Source organism: Equus caballus, chromosome 18 (genome assembly GCF_041296265.1).
Source record: "Equus caballus isolate H_3958 breed thoroughbred chromosome 18, TB-T2T, whole genome shotgun sequence".
NCBI lineage: Eukaryota > Metazoa > Chordata > Mammalia > Perissodactyla > Equidae > Equus > Equus caballus.
Genome location: NC_091701.1, coordinates 63919948 through 63937230, shown reverse-complemented (window position 1 = coordinate 63937230; position 17283 = coordinate 63919948).

Genomic DNA, 17283 nt, shown 5'->3' with positions numbered 1-17283 from the left:
AGAAAGAAAGAAGCAAAAATGTTTGAATCATACCGGTAGTATGCTTTGGCTTATATATAAATTTATGCCCAGCAAGAAGAGAGAGAAATATTCTTTCCAAGCACACATGAGATATTTATAAAAATTGACAATAAACTAGTTTGCAAAGGAAGGTTCAATAAATCCCCCAAATAAGTCTCATGGAGAGGGTGCTGTCTCACAAAGCCCAATGCTACCAAACAGAACTTGCTTTAAAAAGGAGCTCAAAAGAAGAGTTATGAAATTCTCAGAAGAGTGAGGCATAGCTAAGTCAGCTATATACTTAGGATTTGTGCACTTTCTGTATGTGTGTTATACTTCAGTACTATTTATTTAAAGAACAAGAGATCACCCAAATTTAAACAAAGTGAAATTAAATCCCACTGGAATTTTGGCTGGAATTACGTTAAACCTTGCAAATAATTTGGAAGGGATGAACACATTTAAAAATTAACATTTAATTTTATTTTGAAAAAGTCAATCTTTTGGTAGAAAATAGCTATTCTAAAACTATGTATAGAAGCTATCTTAGAATGGAATTCTCGGTAATCATGTAACTTGATTATTTTGTTTTCTTGGTATTGGATCATTTGTAAGCTGTTTTGGTTATTGCAATTGCTTAGATAACTCTTGGTACAGATGAATTCAGTGTTGTAGCTTTTATCAATCATTCGAACTCTTATAAATTATATGAATGGCAATCAGTATTAGCATTTTATTTACCTAATATATTTGAGTAAAATTGCTAATAGACTGCACACATTGTATCTAAAGACATAACTTATTTTTATATTTTTTGCATGTCTTACATGGAATGATGTTGATTTTATTTTCAACCACGTAATAGCCCATGCCTTTATAGTGTGCTTATTTACTGCTGTGTACTTGAAGGACATTTTAAGTTTTGAAAAATGTCTACTGTAGGCATATCTATTCTATGAGGCTTGTTTATTTCTTCACATAAACAACATTTTAAAAAATGAGATTAGAAATCTGAGTCATAAAACAATAACAATAGCAGAAACAACTAGCATAGCTTTTATAGATTAGGTAAGGAAATGAATCAATTGCTTATCTCTGTCACTTTTGAGAGTATAATTTTTTATGAATTCAGAAATATATTTAGCATATAGTCCTGATTGTAATAGTAAATTCATATTAATCATAATAGTTTATGCATCATTTAATTACACATTATTTATAGCTTGTTTCTTTGGTCAAATTTGATTTACAATTCCAGATAACATAAATGCCTTAATTTCCAAACGCAAAGAAAAATGTGTCCTATATTCTTCAATGTATTTTCTAGCATTAAAAATGTTCAGGGTCTGTTCTTTAAAACGTCTATTTCGACTTACAGTAACAAGATTGTGAAGAGCTGTTGTTATCAAGAGAGATATTAGCTGATCCAGATGATAGGATAAATATAATTAGTATAATTCTAATAATAAGTTTCTCTGGTTTATTGTTATTTAAACCACTTTAAATCACCCTGATCTACATATTTTTTCTCCTTAAGATTAAATTCTATTTTTAAATTTTGTGTCTGCATCTTACAATACTCACTGTTGTGTTGCATTCATGACTGATGGAACGATGTTAGCTCAATTTCTCTTAATTTTTTACTCCTCTACTTTTACAAATAGTTGCTGGTATGAAATTAAGTTTGCTTTAGTTTTTGGCTAGAATTTTCTGCTGTTGTTTATTTAGTTGATTTATGATGAGTATATGTGGTACTTTTCATCTTTTCTAGTGAGAGGCATAAGGAAATCACCGTGGAATTACTGAAGTCAGCCTTTCCTCCATTGTCTTGAGAAAGGGGTTACGATATAAATATGTTTTATTTAGCTGTCCCAATCCGTGGCTCAGTCTTCCTGGAAGGGATTGGGATTCTGGGTCCCTGAAGAATCTGGGTCCCTGGGTCCCTGAAGGCTTTCACTGGAACCAGCCTAGACTCAGTGCTGCTCTGGGGTGGCTCCTGCACTAGGAGAGAGTTACATCAGTGAAGTGAAAGGTTAGCACTAAGGGTGGTGCCCTTATGGCATCCTCAGGGGCCCACAGTGCCCTGTACGGGGAAAGACCCTTATGAAAAAGTCAGAAAAGAAAGAAGTATCGTTAATGTTAAGCCCTTCCTCTCCCAGACTCCCCAAATCTCTCTCATCTGTCTCTAAAAACAGCATGAAAGTATCACCTTGTTGAACTTCTCTTCTTTTCGTAATTTTCTTCAAGTATAAATGAACTTTCTAGGATATGAAATTTCCATAGTGGATGCTTAAACTAGACTTGTTAATTATGTCAAGTGAATTTTTTTTTTCCTGAGGAAGATTTACCCTGAGCTAACATCTGTTGTCAGTCTTCCTCTTTTTGCTTGAGGAGGATTTGCCCTGAGCTAACATCTGTGCCAGTCTTCCTCTATTTTGCATATGGGTTGCTTCCACAGCATGGTCACTGGTCAGTGGTGTAGGTCCACGTCCAGTAACCGATCCTGGGCCACCAAAGTGGAGCACACCAAACTTAACCACTAAACCATGAGGCTGGCCCCTCAAGTGAATTTTTAAGGCGAGTTAATTTTACATTTAACCTATGTCTTGAATTTGTTTTGAAGAAATAAGTATCTGGACTTCTGTTCTGTTCTAAAAAACTTAAATTGGAATTTTGATGGCATATATTTAAAGATGAAGTGCTCTGATTCAGGAATATTTCATACTGAATATCTGATTCAGGAATATTTGCGTATCTTTATGCAGAAGAGGCGTATTTTGATGAATGACCAGAAAAAGAAGCAAGATGGTTTCAGAGCATTGATCTAAACGTCAATATTCCAGCCAACCAGAAGATGTCACTATTGTGTACAGAATGTGTAAAAGAACTTTAAAAAAAAAAAAAAAGCCAATAACTTTTGTACAGTTCCATTGTGTCTTTCCTAATCTTGCTAAATTTCCTCTGGAGCTCTTTGAAAGAAAACACTGGGGTGAAACATTGTCTTCAAGCTGACAGGCACCAAAAAATTACTACATTTGTTGGACAGGCATGCCAGTCAGTCACACACCTACATCTTTTCATTTGAAAAGAAGAAATTAAAGTACTTTGGCAGAAAAATTCCACCTCAATTAATAATTTTGTATGGTGCAAACTGGGAATTAATAACCACACAGTATATCTGTTTTACCTCGAGCAAAAGAGCATGTCTATCATAAGTAAATTTAACCGACATTAATTAAGAAAAATCAAACTGTTTCACAAATGCCTGTGATTAAAGTAATAGTGCATTTAAAGCACAGAAAATAAAGCTGCCAAAATATACATTTTAACTTGAGATTCATGAGTGTCACTAATAGAATACATTCTTAAACAATAGTTTAGTCTGTGAAATTAAAGAGTTCTTGTTATAATGAAAATTATGTTGACATACCTGTGCTTGGCAATGTGAGAGGTGTTACAAGAGAAGTTTACTTCCATCCTTGCGAAGTTATTTTCCTGTCTAGGCAAGGAACCAAGATTGGTGGGGGATCTCATTTGTGGGTGAAGAACTTTCCTGGATGTGTTTACTCTGGCAGCAAAAAGTGAGGGAAGGCAGGTAGACATAAAAGGCTTAGCAAGGGGATGTGGTCTGAACAGCTGGACATAATTCGGGTCACTGGCTGGTTTGACAGGCAGGATATCAAAGGCAAGGCAATTAGGCAACATCAGGAATGTTTCCCACTGAGTTAGTTATTTTTTTCACGAAATGTTTTGTTGTTTTACCCTTCTCTTCATTTAGCCCCAAATCGAAGTCTACCCTTAGTACATGCATTTGTGCATTGAAAAAGAATGACTTATATTTTTAAATTTGAAAAGTATTCTCTTTTTGTGATTTAGTTAATGAAAGCAATCCCTAAATCTTGTTTTTTAAATAAAGATAAAAAATTTTAGTTTATAGATAATTTGTATTTAGCTAATGCTTATCAAGTGCTTACTATGTATCAGGTGTTATTCCAAGTACCTTACTCGGAGTGCCTCCTCATAACCAATCTGTGAGGTAGGTTCTACTATTATTGAAACACAGCGAGGGTGAATAAATTTTCCAATGTTACTATGCTAAAGAGAGGCAGAGTCAACAGTGTTCAAACCCAGACAGTGTGGCATTAGAGACCAGTTTTAACCACACTATTCCATATTGTTTCTCTGAAATGTATCAAATGCATCATTTATTTGTGGCTTTCCCTCTCTGGTAAAGTTTGTTGTTGCAGTTTGCTGTTGAGAGTTAAGGGGAAGTGGAAAGAGGTTTTCACAATCCTTCCTAACCTACCAGTGTAGATGGAAAGAATCAATCCTAGTGAAATCTAGGCACTGATTTTATGTTTTTTTATTCATCCTAACTTATCTTGATTATTTAGAAGAGACAGGGAAAATTTTATCTTCCTTCAGCATATAATTTTTTATTCTTAAAAAAGATGGTAGTTTTTAGTGAAAGTTCATTAGAACCCAAACGTCTTTGAATTGAAGTCTCATTATTTAAGAAGGGAAGGAATTTGAGCTATTTTCTTTTGTAGTTTTATGAACAACAGTGTCCATTTGAAAGGCTGGGATTAAGGTAAATACTTTAGCCCTAGAGAATTGCAAAATTTATTGACCCATGTATGCCTATAGTGTATGACCTGGCACCTAATGTAACAAATAGATACTTTATCAGGTTAAAGCTGAACTTAAAACAATACATTCTAACATGTATTTCTATGAAGAATTTTTATTGTAAAAGAGAAGAGCAACACCTTAAGATAAATATCTGTGCTAATTTTTTTATGGTTTAGTGACTCCAACAACTTGAAAAGCTTTTGAGATTTCTTAATTGGGATTAGAGGTGATGAATTATTTATCGCTCCAAGGCCAAAAGGATGCCATGGATTTTGTATTGACAAATATAATAGAGATTTCCAGATGATAAGATTACAAGGCAGCTCACTTGAGCCACTGGCTTTATTTTTTATTGAGATACGATTGACATATACTGTTGTGTAAGTTTAAGGTGTAAATGTGTTGACTTGACACATTTCTATATTGCGATATGGTCACCACCATAGCGTTAGCTAGCACCTCTATCACATCACATAATTATCATTTCTTTTTTTTGGTGAGAACATTTAAGATCTAGTCTCAGCTCCTTTGAAGTATAGAATACACTGATCACTATGCCATAATTAGATCTCCAGAATTTATTCATTTCTAGTTGCAAGTTTGTACCCTTTAACAAGATCTGCCCAATTTCTCTGTCCCCTCAGCCCCTGGTAACCACCATTCTATTCTGTTTCTACAAGTTCAGCTTTTTTACATTCCACATATAAGTGATATTGTACAGTATTCATCGTTCTCTGTCTGACGTTTCACTTAGCACAATACCCTCAAGGTCCATCCATGTTGTTGCAAATGGCAAGATATCCTTCTTTTTCATGGCTGAAGAATATTCCATTATATATGTATACCGCATCTTCTTTAATCCATTCATCTGTTGACAAACATTTAGGTTGTTTCTATATCTTGGCTATTGTGAATAATGCTGCAATAAACATGGGAGTGCAGATATTTTTTCCATACCTTGTTTTTATTTCCTTTGGTTATATACCCAGAAGTGGGATCGCTGGATCATATGGTAGTTCTATTTTTAATTTTTTGAGGACCCTCCATACTGTTTTCCATAGTGACTGAACCAATTTACATTTCTATCAACAGTGCACTAGGGTTCTCTTTTCTCCACATCCTCACCAACACTTATCTCTTGGCTTCTTGATGATAGTCATTCTAATAGGTTATGAGATGATATCACATTGTGGTTTGATTTGTATTTTCCTGATGATTAGTGATGTTGAGTGCACCCTTTGATAGCTCGACTGGTAGAGTGGAGGACTGTAGACTGAACAGGTGTAAATCATTTGTTTTAATCATGTATAATGCTTCAGAGTGTAGAAAATCCCAGCTCACAATGCTTTAGTTCTTATGAAATTTATACACTGAAAGAGTAATGCCATTTTGGATAAATAGATCAATTTAACAAACATACATTTATCACCTTATTATCAGGTCAAATAACTTAATGAAGGATATATGAAAGGAAAATTTCTGCTCTTATAAACTGGAGTAGGGAGGCAGGGTTGTTGTGTTTATTTCTATCTTGAAAGTTTATAGAGTATATAATTCTTGTCATAGCTCTATATCCACGTATCTATAGATTTGTGAAAGTATAACTAATTATCCAAGTGAAAATAAGATAAGACTAGATGAGTTATATAGACAATCAGATCCATATGCGTTCAGGGGTGAGGAAGAGCTTGATGTAGACTGAGGACACCAGGGAAGCCTTCATGGGTGATAAGGATTTCAACTGGGCCTTGTAAAACTGGTAAGGTTTAGAAAGAAGAAATAGTCAAAGGTGCCTTCCAGACATGCAAAGGTAGAGAGGCAGAGCTGAACAGGGAGTGGTGTTAGATGAGTCTGATTAAATCAAAAGTTCCTGGGAGATGACTTTTGGTTGACTCAGTGCAAACCAATTTCTATTGGTAGAAGTTTTCCTTAGAGTACATATCATCTTGGTAGTTAAGGTGTAGGATTGCCTTGGGTTGAAGAATTTTATATTAATTCCAGTTCCAAACTACTGAAGGGAAAAAATTCTCTTTTTGTTTCATTCTCCCATAGGAGAAGAATGTATGTTTCTCATCAATTAAATTATGATGGTAATTTAACTTTATGTGTGTATTCAATAGTATATACCTCCAATCCTTCTGGGATTAAATTTTTGATAAAATTTGCTCTGCAATAGAATCCACAGGAAAGATCATAGCTTAGGAACTGGTAAGGCTAATGCTCTTTCCTCTGTATCAAGGATACTGTTTGAACAGTGTTTTCCTGGAACTGGAGGAGAAATTAGAGTAGAAAGTGTGAAGGCATTTATGGCGTTTTACTGAAAAATGGGATTCTGTTAATCTAACACCCTCTCTTAAATACTATAATGACAAAATCATGTCAGTCTCTGAATGAGATGTAAAAATGGCATTAATCTGGGGCTGCCCCATGGCCTAGTGGTTGTTTGCTTGCTCTGCTTGAGTGGCCCAGGGTTTCGCCAGTTCGGATCCTGAGTGCAGACATGGCACAGCTTGTCGGGCCATGCTGAGGCGGCGTCCGATAAAGCACAACTAGAAGGACTTGCAAATAGAATATACAACTATGTACTGGGGGGCTTTGGGAGAAGAAAAAGAAAAAGATTGGCAACAGATGTTAGTGCAGATGCCAATCTTAGGAAAAAAAAGAAAAGAAACTATTAAAAAAATGGAATTAATCTAAGAAGTAGAAAATAAGTTTTCGATTCTATCTTGAAATTTGATATTTATCGTACTTTCTGTCATAAGAACAGTTTCAATTTTATTTCGTGGTTGCCTAATCAGAAATATATATGGTGGAAGTAATTTTGATAAATGACAACACGGTACCTTTGTAGTTCACTTGCACATACTACAGTTGCACATTTTGGATCTCAAAGACTTTAGGAAACTCTTTTCCTCTGACAGTACTCAATAAAATTTACTTATTTAGATGCTTAGATGAGGGGTGGGATGAAGGTTACACAAAATGCCATATTTTGAGAAATTGGATAGTTTATCTCAATTTAAATATGATTACAAGCAAGTGTAATTTTAAATATATTTTTCTTAGCTAAATATTCATAGAAATTTAAATCTTCAAAAACTTTGATCAACATTCAGTGAGGAAGTTGTTCTTAAAATCATACTTAGCTTTAAAGTGGTTGCTGTGATAAGTCACAGAGCCAATTCTGTCAAATTATCCTCCACTTAGGGCATTATGATGGCTATTAAACATGAGCAGCCCTGGCACTTACAGAAAGTATCCTTTGGTGTTTCGGGGATTATTATAGTCCTTGATGTTCAGCAGTCTCGTGAACAGACGCTTTGTATGACCAGAAATGGAAATCAGATCATCATTTGCTCCGGTATTAGGAGTCTTATCTATTGTGATAGTATTACAGGTTAAGCACACTCTCAGTATAAATACAGTAGCCATTCCTCTCAAGTGTAGCTTACTCTACCCTTTACTGAAATCTCGGTAACTTTTAATCTTAGCCAAATAGTCTCCATCTTCTGAAATTTTTATTTGCCTCTATTTACTCTCTTCTCTATCACATTCAGCATGCATGGCTTACGGTTTCTATCTGTTCTCATATTTAATTATTTTCCTTCGTCACATAGCTATTTTCTTATGTCCATAGTATATGGGAGTTTCAAAGAAAGTTATCGAATTTACTTTCTGTCGATAGTTCCTTGGGAGAGCAAAAACATATACACAAGCATACAAACATTTCCCTCCCTTACGCAATGGTTTACTGAATTTTGACTAAAAATAAAAAATTAGAAACACTTTAATTCTATAATAGGTTAGTGTTTCCTAGGAATTTCCCCAATATTCAAATAGAAATTATGAAGCACACATCTCTGTTGGAGGAAAACCTCCACATCCCTGGCCTTTTGTTTCTATGTGGAGGGACCTCATGGAGCGTGATGTTCCAGTTTGTTCTTCATACTTCATTTATTCTTTCGAGAGAGAATGACTCACCTGGTGAGTGTCGGAGGAGGAATGGAGCAACTTTATTCTCATTCTCGCTCTGCCTCTTGTGCTCTTCAGTTTGACTGCCGCAGAGAGCTTAAATTTGGGTCTCAGAAGCCTGCGTTTGTGGGGAAGCCTGAAATAGTCACACCCTACCTTTGCCTGATGCTTTGTCTGTCTTATTCAGGGTAAAAGATTAAGATGCCTGGAAAAACTGCAGGTCTAAAAGCATATTCTACAATGTGTTTCCTTAGAAATAGAGGTGAAACTTGAGTCTATCACTCAGTCGTTTTCAAATCTAGAAAGGGAACAAGCAAACGTTATTAATTTGACTCCTTAGACCCCCCAACAATCATAACATACCCTTTTTTTGTTTCATTTCATGCAATAATCACTGAAGCTCTTATTTTCAACTCACTGGGGGAAATATTTTGTTCTCTCAGCACTTTTTCCCTGGTTCTAAATGATAAATTTAACTTAGTAGAAATGAAGTACTGTTAAAAATCTCTAATGTTTTGCCTTGGAAAATGAAGCAATTCTAAATGAATCACATTTTAAGTTTGTTCATTACTAAGTGAACAAAGACTGACTCTTTAAAAGAGATTTAAATCTTTTAGGATGTTATTAATATTTTATATTTAATATTAATTCAACTCACAAATTATAGCAAAGCTTGTGCATACGCTTTTACAAAAAGATTTTGGCCCTTGGACAAATTGGAAAGTGACTGTGATGAACTAGAATATTTTCCATGCTTTTATAACTACTTTTCATTTTTCTTTTTGCATCTCTGCCTAAATTTGTCTTATGGTTAGAGATTTGAGGAATCTCCTGGTGTGTAAAAAAATGTGTGAGAGAGGTAAAATAACCACATATTACAGTTTACCAGGTGTAGTCTTGGTATCTGCTTGTTGTCTCAATATAATTATTAAGAACAGTTGTCTGCACTGTGAAAATGTTCTTTACGATCATAAATTACACGATCACCCCAAGAACAGCATACATAGTTAGCGATACTTGTGCATGGAATCACACTTTTAGGTGCTTTAATGTTGTTTGCTTCATTAATTTATTGTCAGAAACATTTCCACCTCTAACTTGACCTGAAATTTGTTGTTGTTTTTCAGTTTAGTTTTCATATTAGTTTTTAAATTTGTTTTGATTGGGAGTTAGTTTGCATTTTATTTTATTAGTACATATTTAAATGGAGGCAATAATAGTACTTATTGACTAGCATTACTAGGAGGAATTAACCCAGGTATCTGTGCATCCTTTAGTCCAGTTTTTAAATTGTTTATGATGACAAAAAAATTGTAATAAATGCAGATTCTGCATTAGGAGGACTTCTCCTGTAAGTGAACTCACAATTTTAGTGCCTGATTTTTATTTGTGTCCAAAATTGCATTGTATGAAGTGACATTAAAGTCATTTGCCTTTCAGGATGTTGGTAAAAATGCCTGACTCTTAAGATGGAATGTTCCAGCACTAAAATAACAAAAGTCATCTCATTTCTGTACTTGTACTCGTGTTGAATTCTTTTAGCAGTTATTAAGAAGAAAATTATTTTTTGCAGTAAGAAATGAAGTCACACTGCATTTTAATGCAAGACGACTTTAAATTGTTTAATAAACTGTACCTTTAAGCTGATGAGAAAATAACATGGAGTACTGGAGAAATGTGCTATTTTTATTTTGGATAGTACCGAGAAAAGAATAGTGGCAGAGTTAGTGCATAAATGATGTTTTTTAAAGGAAAGGTCAATTTTCATCTCAGTCTCATTTAGACATTTCACTGTAGTTCAAATAAAGAAAAATTTGGAGAGAATCAATTTATCATGGCATTGCAAACTCAAAAGAACCAACAATATAGCATGCATGCATTCACGTGCACGTGTTAGAAATATGGTAGATGCCTATTTACATGGTGAGTAGATGTTGTTCAAAGATTCTGTCTTTATACGCACCAACTTTAAATGTTTAAAGAAATACATAATAAGAAATCATTTTTTGATTGTTTCAATGTTACATTTTTTGGTATCCACTCTTAAGTAGAATAGCCCATCAAAATGATGCCTTAGTGGTTCAAGTTCACTGTTTAAAAAAGCCTTGATAACAGTCATGTTGGCTGAAGTCGCATCATGCTCAAAATCAAAGAAGTCAGTTTAATAACATCTATCTATAACTAAACCCATCAACGACAATTTAGCTTCGGAAAAGTTCAGTATATCAAAGTTATTGTTTTTCAGTTTAGTTTTAGTAGTACTTTTGAAACGTGTTTTTGATTAGCAGTTTACATTTTAATTTATGTGGATGTACTTAAGTCTCATGATGATAAAATTACTTGTCAACAATAGGGTTTAATAAATATTATTTTCTTTGAAAAGAGTTCATTATATTTGGATTATTATATATGGATGTTTGATAAACTCTGCCCTGAAAGACTTGAGATAGCCTCCTAAAAGAACTGAAATATATGGATTAGAGCTGTGTGAATAAGATTTTCTCTTTTAGATAAAAATGTCAAAGTGCTTAAATTTAAATCTTAGTTCATTGCCCAACTACGTGTATAGCCTTGATTAAATTACTTAACTCCTGTAAATCTTATTTTTTAATCCATGACATGTGGACATCTCATAGAGCTGTTCAAAGGATTGAACAACTACTTATATGTAGAACACCCACCACAGTACCTGGCATATAGAAAGAGCTGTATAAATGACAATTATTCTTATCATCATTTTATTAGTAATAATTATTCTAATATTTATCTGGGAGTTGTGGTGGTTTTTTTTGTTCCATGTTTTTATGGCTGTTTTGATCCCCTCCTCTTCACCCCATTAGTGAGGGAAGAATTCTTGCTGCAGGCTATGGGGAATGCCAAATGCATGATACCCAACATGGGACAGATGAGATCAGCAGGTTGTTAGCCACAGGTACTCACAGCCTGAGGGAAGAGGACACCACACATCATGTGCCACAGGAGGCTTGATCTTGGGAACAGAGTGAAGAGCAGGGGACTATGGGAAGCAAGCTTTGTAGTAACAAGAGGGTGGGGTGACCTGGGTTCCTGTGGGAGGATGTGATTGGTTTGTTTGAATAGTTCTGCAGGCTGGCCGTGAACTGAAGCCCAGGACTCGGGGACAGGCAGGCACTGTGCCTGGTTCCCATGAAGGGGGTTGTTTGGTTAGGGGACCTTATACCTGAGAGCAATGTGGGGAAGGGAACTATGGTTAGGCCATTTGAGGCCCTCCCACGTTCAGATGTCAAGGCAGCACATAATATTTATTTCAGGCCTTAAACTACAATGACATTGGTTTAATGCCAGAGCTAGATATTAAGAGGAGTTAGGTTTTTAGTGTCAATAAATTCACATTATAGCAAACATGAAACAATAGGGAGAATAGGAGGCTTCCTATTTGGTCTTCCAATTTGAGTTTATGTTTTTCAGCTTTTTTTTTTTTTTTGATTTTTGGAGCTGGGGAGAAGGGCCTCGATTCATATCATAAGATGTACCATACTTACATCAGTTTCTATAGACTCAGGTGACACCTTTGGCTTGAAATAAAACTTATGTCAAAGTTACCAAGGATATTGTGGCTTTTAAAAAAATATCAGTTACTCTTTATATTTTGTGTTTTTAATCTTCAGGCTGTGTATTTTACAGTTTAAGTGATTCTGGGTGTGATTACAAGGAAACCCATTATACCAATGTTCTATAATCTCAATGAATATCAAGTTGCTGAAGTAAAATTTAAGATGAGTATTTTAGTTCCTTAAGTGCTATTTGGTTATCTCTTTTATGTACTTGCATTACAATTGTCATCATACAATATATATGGTGTGGTAAAATAGAGACTTAAAGAACACCATTCTTTGATAATTATTGCTTCTCCTAATTCAATATAGCCCCAGGTTATTGACTTAGAATGGATTTAACCTAGAGAATACCAATTTTAAGCTCTTTTAGTAAATGCTTAAAGGTTTTCATTACTGGATTGAATCTTAAATTTCTAATTTCTAAATTACTTCCTCTGTTGGTTTTAGAAAGCTGACCTGATTCTCTTAACAATTGGAATACAATTTTGGTAAATGTTAGTTAGACACCATAAGATACCTAACTTAACCCCAGTTTATTAGATCCTTTATAACTGACAGTGACAATTAACATACTTAACATAATTTAAAATTTGGAATATATGAACTAATATATAATAATTTGAACTAATAAAGTGATGTGAGTTTTACAAAATCCACAAAGATGATATCCAAGTATGTAATTAGTAAGCATGAGCACTGACTGGTAATTTATCATATTTTTTCCAATTATTGAATTGTCCTTTGGACTTGAAAATAAAATGTTATAAGGAGAAGAAGAAATAGGAATGGCATTAAAATTCTTAATCTGTGGGGCAGAAAAGACTTGCTGCCTGCTCTATGTTCATTCTCTTCTTTTTCTTTATTAATAGAACCCTGGTGTGTCTAACAAAAGTTCAAATCTCCCCACATTCCTCCACATGGCTGAAGGTCTAAGGCAGAGGTGACCAAACTTTCTTTTCTTTTTTTTTTTTTTTTTTGAAGATTAGCCGTGAGCTAACTACTGCCAATCCTCCTCTTTTTGCTGAGGAGACTGGCCCTGAGCTAACATCTGTGCCCATCTTCCTCTACTTTATATGTGAGACGCCTACCACAGCATGGCTTTTGCCAAGCAGTGCCGTGTCCGCACCTGGGATCTGAACTGGCCCACCCTGGGCCACTGAGAAGCGGAACGTGTGAACTTAACTGCTGTGCCACCTGGCCAGCGCCAAGACCAAACTTTCTTAGTCATTGAGCTCTTAGTGCCTCAGTAATTTTTTCACAGTGCCCTTAAGCTGAATGAAATACCTGCCAGTTTTGTCAAGTGGTTCCATCCAAACAACTTAATAAATATCTATGTTCTAACTATGCAGTAGCCATTTGAAAAAGTAATATATATATATAAATTAAAAGAAAAACTATTTTTATTCCTTTCTGGACCAACTAAAATTACATATGAATGGGAGGCTTGTGGCTTGAATGCTGTACAACTTTTCAAATCCTGGAGTCAGATTGGACTCTGTTGCTCTCATTTCCTGTTCCACATTGATTTTCATAAAGTGCTTGCATTTGTTTTTTTACAATAGTATCGTCAAAATCCAAGCTTTTCAAAGATACGTCGTTTCAATATAGCAAGATCAAATGTTGAAACTGAATTTGCTCAAGTTAGTGGTTCACTCAGTGTCTGATAGATGTCGAATACCAGGCTCTCCTCAAAAGTATAAAGTATCCTATCATGCCCCCATGAATTTCCTGCGACACCATGAGGTAGTTTGGCACACAATTTGGGAACTATGAGTGCAAGGAAAAAGTGGTTGGCAGGGACTTCAGGGAACATTTAGAAATAGGCCAAACTCAGCTGGCATGTGCCCTCTTTTGCCTGTTCCCTCCATCCTCCTGCTCTTTCCTGCTTAGAATGCAGATATGTACAATGTCTCAAGATAGAGTAGCCATCTTACAATCAGGGGAATGAAAGCCATACCTTAAACATGACACAGCAGTAAGTTAGAAGGAAACTGGGTCCTGGATAACTCTTGTGTCAGCCTGGACACTCACCGATGGGCCTTTTATTGTTACATATGAACCACACTGTGGGTAAACTTTCTCCCGAGTGCAGCTGACTGCAACCTTAACTGACTTCATTTAAGTTTTTAGCTATGCCCCCATCGGGTATCAGCCTGAACTTGACGTTTCCATATATGTGATTGGCATTTCAAAGGAGCAATCAATATTTGAAAGAATAGGATTTATCTGAAGGCCTGAGTAAGTTTATTGAGGATGATGCCTTTAATATTCTTCAGCAAAAGAACATCCTTCAACTTTTCCAGTCTTGGCAATGAGTTGGCAAAACTGTGATGTATTGTTGTGGAAAGATCTGAGTTTAGTAGGTGAGCTTAGGAAAGTTTGTTCAGAGAAATGCATGTTTAATAGACAATCTGACTAACCCTATTTACAACAACCTTTCCAAACTTTTTCTGTGTAAGACATGAAATTGCAAAGACATAGGGCTGTTGCCATTAAAATAAATGAAAATGCCAGTATCCATCCATTCAATATTAGCAATCCTGCCTGTTTTCAGTTTCACTTTATGTCCTCCTTCCCTACGCTCTTGCTGTCACCCAATATGAAAGGGCCAAGGACAAATGCTCTCACTGTTATTTTAAAATGGAGCCTTCAGTTTGACTTGCATATTGATTGAAAAAGAACACTTAACTCATTTGCAGGCAATGGAGAATCCTTTTGGGACTTGGGTGGTAAGGGAAAAAGAGTCAACTATTTCAAACACAAAAACTCTATTCACAGTTTATCAAAGTATTTAAATATTAAAGATGTGTGCAGAAGTTCTTAAATTCTTCCCTTTCCAGCACCAGATTCCAAAGACCATTTTACATCCCTACCCCTCACCTGCCACTCTCACCTCTCTACTCCCCTTCCTTCAGTCCAGACAAATAGATTTTGATGTGTGTGACTTAAGTACCTAATATTATTTTGATCCTTTTCTCCTTGTCATTGAACTTAAACAGCAATAGTCTTCACAAATTAAGGAAGGAAATTAATAGTTACTGGTACCTTCTATGTGCCACGTTCTAGAAAGTGCTTTCACGTATCTTATTTTACTTAATATTTCAGTTATTTCAGCATAAAAATGAGAATGTGTAAGGCCAGGTGTTATGGTGGAAGGCTTGGGAGTCCACATCCCAGGCTTGCCATTCAGTAGCTGTTTGATCTTGTTCAATACCTAGATGCAGGTATTGTTATTTCCATGTTAAAGATCGTGAGACTGAGTCTCAGGAGGATGTAAGGTCTTAATTGTTTATTCTTTAATAGATGAGCTAAAATTTTAGGAAAACAACCTCTACTGGCTCGGAAGACTGAAACACTTCAAAGGAACAGGCAGCCTAACATGGTCTTTTGTAGTATTAGTTTTCTGTTTTTGTAAGACTTCCAAATTAGCTTTGGAATGCTAGTCTTTTTTTTTTTTTTTTTAGGAAGATTAGCACTGAGCTAACATCTGCTGCCAGTCCTCCTCTTTTTGCTGATGAAGACTGACCCTGAGCTAACATCCATGCCCATCTTCCTCTACTTTATATGTGGGACGCCTACCATAGCATGGCTTTTGCCAAGCGGTGCCATGTCCACACCCGGGATTTGAACCACAGAACCCTGGGACACCGAGAAGCGGAACATGTGAATTTAGCTGCTGCGCCACTGGGCCGGTCCCCCTGGAATTCTACTCTTACCGTTGAGAATTGAGACCACTTGCATCCAATGCAAATTAGTTTCCTGCCTTGAAAGACCAGCCTTAAACCACTTGATCTCAGACCCTAAAACTCTGTATAAATAGTATTTTCCCTTGTCCTCTTTTTTTCGAGACACTACTATGACTTTGTTGATGGAGATGTTCTCCCTTATTAGAGCAGGTCTAAAAATTTAGCTTTATTTTTTTCCGGTGGTCTTTTGAGTTTTCAGTCAACACCATTGATAATTAAAAATTTTGTACTCTATCATTTTGTGTAATTATTAACCTTACCCACAGGCAGATCTTGCCTTTGTTCTTGGCTTCTGGGAGGTGATCTCTAAACTCTTGGATTGACCTGCCTGATAAGAGTGTCTTTGTTTACTTGGGGGCCTTAGGCCACACTGCATAATCTAATGTTGTGATTTGTGGTATGGGCTTTAGGCCACACAGTATCAGCTCTACCTCCAAGGGGCTAGAAACTAAAGGTCAGTCATATAGGTGGTCAATCATATTTATGTGTCCACGCCCCAATAAAGACTGGATACCAAGGCTTGGGTGAACTTCCCCAGTTGACAATACTCCATGAATGGTGTCACATGTCATTGCCTGGAGAAGTTAACACTGTCCACAACTTCACTGACAGAGGACACTGGAAGTGCCAGATGTGAAACTGTCTTGGACTCTGTTCCTTGTGCCTTTTCCCTTGGCTGATTTCAGTCTATATCCTAACACAGTGAAAAACCATAACCAGGAGAATAACAGCTTTCAGTGAATTCTGTGAATTCTTCTAGCAAATGATGGAACTTGAGGATAGTCTTGGGGACTTGCAAGTGAGGGTTGTTTTGGTGACTGCTGAACTTTGGCAGCTGGTGTCCGAGTGATGGTAGTCTGGGGGATTCCTGAACTTTGTAAGTGGGTAAGTTACAGTAGAAGCGTAGCATGTTCTGTTTTGAATAAGACACTCGGGGATAATTCTAACATTTACCAAATTTCCTTCTCTTCCATGGTAGGATAAAGAGTGGAGAAATATTACAGAGCAAGAGCATCTACTTTATAACTTTAATCTGTTAGGATATAAATGAATACCTTCTATTTGTAGACTGGAAAGCATAGAAGAAATATAAATCATAATAATATTATTGCATTACATTTGCACCTTTCTGATTCCCCGACATTTCTATAAGGAATCTTTACTTCACAAATGAGGAAATTGGGGCTCAGATAGATGAAGTACCTTTCCCAGACCCATGAGAATAATAAAGCCCTTACACCTAGGTTTTCTGATTAAAAATTCAGAGTTGTTTCTTTTCAAATGTCATGTCTTGTCCCAGTTACCCCCATAGGAAGCTACAGGTGCACATATATTTT